This window comes from Sinocyclocheilus anshuiensis, unplaced genomic scaffold (genome assembly GCF_001515605.1).
Source record: "Sinocyclocheilus anshuiensis isolate Anshui unplaced genomic scaffold, SAMN03320099.WGS_v1.1 scaffold907, whole genome shotgun sequence".
Taxonomy (NCBI): domain Eukaryota; kingdom Metazoa; phylum Chordata; class Actinopteri; order Cypriniformes; family Cyprinidae; genus Sinocyclocheilus; species Sinocyclocheilus anshuiensis.
In genome coordinates this window covers 1,343,266-1,347,394 of record NW_015546133.1, presented here as the reverse complement: position 1 = coordinate 1,347,394, position 4,129 = coordinate 1,343,266, and the positions used below count along the sequence as shown (strand labels likewise).

General features: G+C 36.8%; 1 pseudogene; it reads right to left on the bottom strand.

Moving 5' to 3' along the window:
• Positions 1 to 214: 214 nt before the first annotated feature.
• LOC107701090 (UDP-glucuronosyltransferase 1-2 pseudogene) lies at positions 215 to 1,325 on the bottom strand (annotated as a pseudogene).
• Between the last annotated feature and the right edge of the window lie 2,804 nt (positions 1,326 to 4,129).

The following is a 4,129-nucleotide window of genomic DNA, read 5'->3' as shown; positions in this document are numbered from 1 at the left end:
CCTTTTGCATTTGCAAAAAAAAAAAAAAAAGATATATATATATATATATATATATTGTTGAAATTATCAAATCATTAAGTAATGGTATGAGTAAATTCTTTATTCCACAGTTATTTTGATTTTGCATGCAAATCTAAGTATAAAAATCTAGATAGCATCATTAATTTTTTTATTTTTCACTTACAGCACGTTTTATAACACACATATCTGATTATTACAACTGTAGAAAACACAAACACAACAACAAGAGAACCAACAAGACATCCACAGAATGGTACAAGTACCATGGCATCTTATAGAACTCTGAGCGCAGGTGAGTCGCTCCTTTATTTCTCACCACATTCTCGATCCAGAAGACGGCCGAGTCCAAAGGCCTCACCGGCTGGTCCCTGTGCAGACTGGAGAGTCTCTGCATGTTCGTCCTGTAGGAGGCATTACGAAGCAATTCCTGAAGGATTTGTCCAAAAGTATGACTGTTAAATTCTGACAACTTAAGTATCTTACCCGCTCCTTTCTCCTGAACACGTATTAAGTTGTCAAACTGGTCGAATGAACAAAGGAATGCCCAGGATCGGGACCCCATGGTATATGGCCTCCTGCACTCCATTGGTTCCTCCGTGGGCTACGAAGGCTTTGATCTTGGAATGCCCCAGGAGGTCGTTCTGTGGTTTCCAGTCCACGATAAGAGTGTTGTTGCCCATGGTGGATGGACGATCTCCAAGATGTCTCCAGATGTCTCCAATATTGTTGGCCATGTCGGTGGGGATACTTTTATCAAGTGTTCCCAATGACATAATAAAGCCGTGGTCTCTTGAGCTCTGAACAAACACTTCCAGATTTGCAGGAAGAGGCTTGGAAGGTTTGCATTAAAATCCACCCATGTAAACAACATTTGGCATGGTTGGTCTCGGGAACTCGAAGACAAAATCAGTCCTCATGAGTCAAATCAGCAGCTTGAATGAGGCTAACAATGTCTGTTTTGTAATCAAAATACTTATCTATTAGTGCATCATAATGTGGACCAACCACAAATCTGTCCTGGAAGAAAGTAAAGCTCTGAAATAAAACATTTTTAACCCTTTGAGGGAAACTCATCTTATCATATGGCCAGAGCCTAGTAAAGGTACATAAGGCAACGGAGAGGGTGCTATAGCAAAATGTCCTTCACCGCTTGTGATCCATCGTACATTGAGAACAAGAGGGAGTTTTAGATAATGAGCTAAAAACACGCCGCCTGCTAAGGCAGGATCAGTGAGCACCAGGTCGTAACGCTCATCCTGAAGTCTTTTCACAAGCATCTTATCTTCCAAAATGGCCGACACCATTTTACAGGAAATATAATGTGCTTTTGACAACATGGAAAACAAATCGAACTGGAGCTTCAAGAAGAGTCCAGAAGCATCACCTCTTTCTATCTCTATCATTTTCCATAAATACTCTTCAAAAAAGTGATCAGATCTGCTTATTTCATCTGCAATTGTGATGGAATTGTAGAGAGGGGACTTTTTCGTGATGTACCAGCTGGATTTGGGTCGGATCACAGTGATACTGTGGCCCCTGTAGTGCAGCTCATCTATAAGGACTTTCATATTGACCCAGTGGCTTCCATCAACAGGATACAGTAAAACTTTACCTCCGCTGCAGCTCAGAGTGAAAACAGAAAACGCCAAAAATAATCCAACAATGAAATGTGACTGGTTGGAAAGTGACTTCATTGTATCTGACCAAAAATCTAAATAAAATACATATTAATATATTTTAGTTATACCTCCTTTGCACTCACAAAAAACTGAATGAACACTGAAATCATCCATGCATTCATTTCCCATACCACTTTATCCTACACTGAAATCATTAATTTAAATTAAACTAAATTATTACTAACTGATGAGACTCTTAGACTAATTGTTCATGCATGAGTGAAAGACCAACACTTGCTCATTCCAGAGCTCTATTCATCTGAACCACTAAATTCAAAATATGCTTTACAAAGTCCACTTAAATTATTAACATTCAAATTAATAATTAACAGGCAGACACTGCATATGGTTCAAGGTGCACTCAGAGATATTTTTCCTTTAACCCTTTTGGACTGTTGCAGGTCAACAGTTTTTGATCCAGTTTTTACCCAGTTTAGACAGATACAAATATATACTTCCATATTTTTATATAATATAATTTTGTCAAGTTTATGTTTAAAACTATCAAAAGAATTAATAAAAAATTATATATTCACTGTAAACTAGTCTTATGTATCTATGCAATTTTGCTACTTTTTTTCTTTTGTCTTTTTTAAAGGATATTTAGTTATTTTGCTGGAATATCAGGCAACATTAAGCATGATCCAATTAAATACAGATTGTTAATTCATTAATAGTTTGATTCACAATTTAGTCACAATTTTATTTTTTTTCCCCACTTGATACATGTGTCAGACACGGCTCAGTTTGCCAGTGGTTGCGTTCTTGACTGTCATTTGTCTTTAGGCAGCACACAGTGCTTAGGCTCTGGGGTTTTATAGCCTCTTACTGTCAGTGTGTATCAGCGTACTCAGATATACCCACCAAATGTCAATGCATGCTGGCATCCAAATACACATACGTGCTTGCACATTACCTGCATGTTACATGCTTACTTTAAGAGAAAGCTGTACAATTGGAGACAGGACTGATACTCTGATGGATGGAAATATCTGGGCCGCATGACAAAGTATGATTCAAAGTTGAAAAACGAATAATAGTAAAAGAAAAAAATCGCTTGTCAGAGAAGTGGCTTAGCAGTTGCATGTGCTGCTCATGTGGTAATGGAAGTTCAAGTCTAGCTCATGTTATTTAGGACAAATTTTAAAATAATTTAAAAATAACTGCAGGACTTGGGACTTTGGGGCTGAAATATCGGCGGTATAGGTCAAACAAAGTGCGGGGGACAGAATCACCTTTTTCTAAAAGTGTGGGGGACGTGTCCGACCCCCGTCCCCCGCGGCTGCTACGCCCCTGCCAAGCACATCGGACGACACGGAAAACAGCACATTCACCCCGTTGTCGTCCTCTTCATTCCTACAGCCAGAGTAGGAATATGTTATAGTATAACAATTCCAATTTATAATTGCACTCCATTGTTTTCATGGTTTAAAGATTTTACTAACAGACTGAACACTTTTTTTTGGTGCTGCAAAGTATAACAGTTCCCAAAAGATTTTCCTTTTTTTTTTTTTTTTTTTTACTTTTTCTTTTTATACTTGTATATTTGAAATCGTTTTACCATATATTTTTATATTTTTTAACGTACTGTGCGATTATTAAAATTTAAAATTGTTCGTTTACACTTCAATTTATAATTGCACTCCATTGCAATAATCATTACTGAAGTTCATTATTTTAATTCATTATGCATTACTGCTTTTTCTTTTAATATTACTTTTTGTACTTATACGCTGCAATATTTTTCAAATTATATTTCAAATTGTTCACTTCTCATCTATCAACTGTAATTGCACTCCATTGTTTCTGTTATGTAAAAAAGTAATTGACAAACAGATTGAAGTCTTTGTACAATAAATAAATTTTTTATTAAAAAACTATTACGTGTAATGTGTGTAATTGTATTTCATCTATAATTTGACATGTATCATTTAGTATAAATGGTTGTGCAGATAACAAAGTAAACACATTACAGGAGAGTCATCACAGCCTAACGAATTACTTGAGCATTATGCCCTCCTACCCCCTGAAACACATCTTGATTAGGCTCTTGCAAAACATCTGTGATGTTCCAGTCAGGCAAAAACATTTATTTGTTCAGCTCAAAAATATTGTGCAGAACAAAACAAACATCAACAACTTCAGACATAAGATACCAGATATCTGAGATGCCCAAAGGCGTTCTCCACAGGCATTCATGCTGAGCTCAGTCCTTAGTTGTAGAGCCGTTGTTGAGGGGTCAGTGCATGGTGGTTTATGAAACCCTTCATAAGCCAGTTTTGAGAGGATATGCAGCATTGCCAATTAAATGGACCAGGAACTCCATTCCTGGAGTTCTGTTCAAAAAAAAAATGCTGTTGTTAACATCCTACATGGTTTCATACACTTGCATCTTGATATCAAAACATATGACAAATAAAATGTGCCAG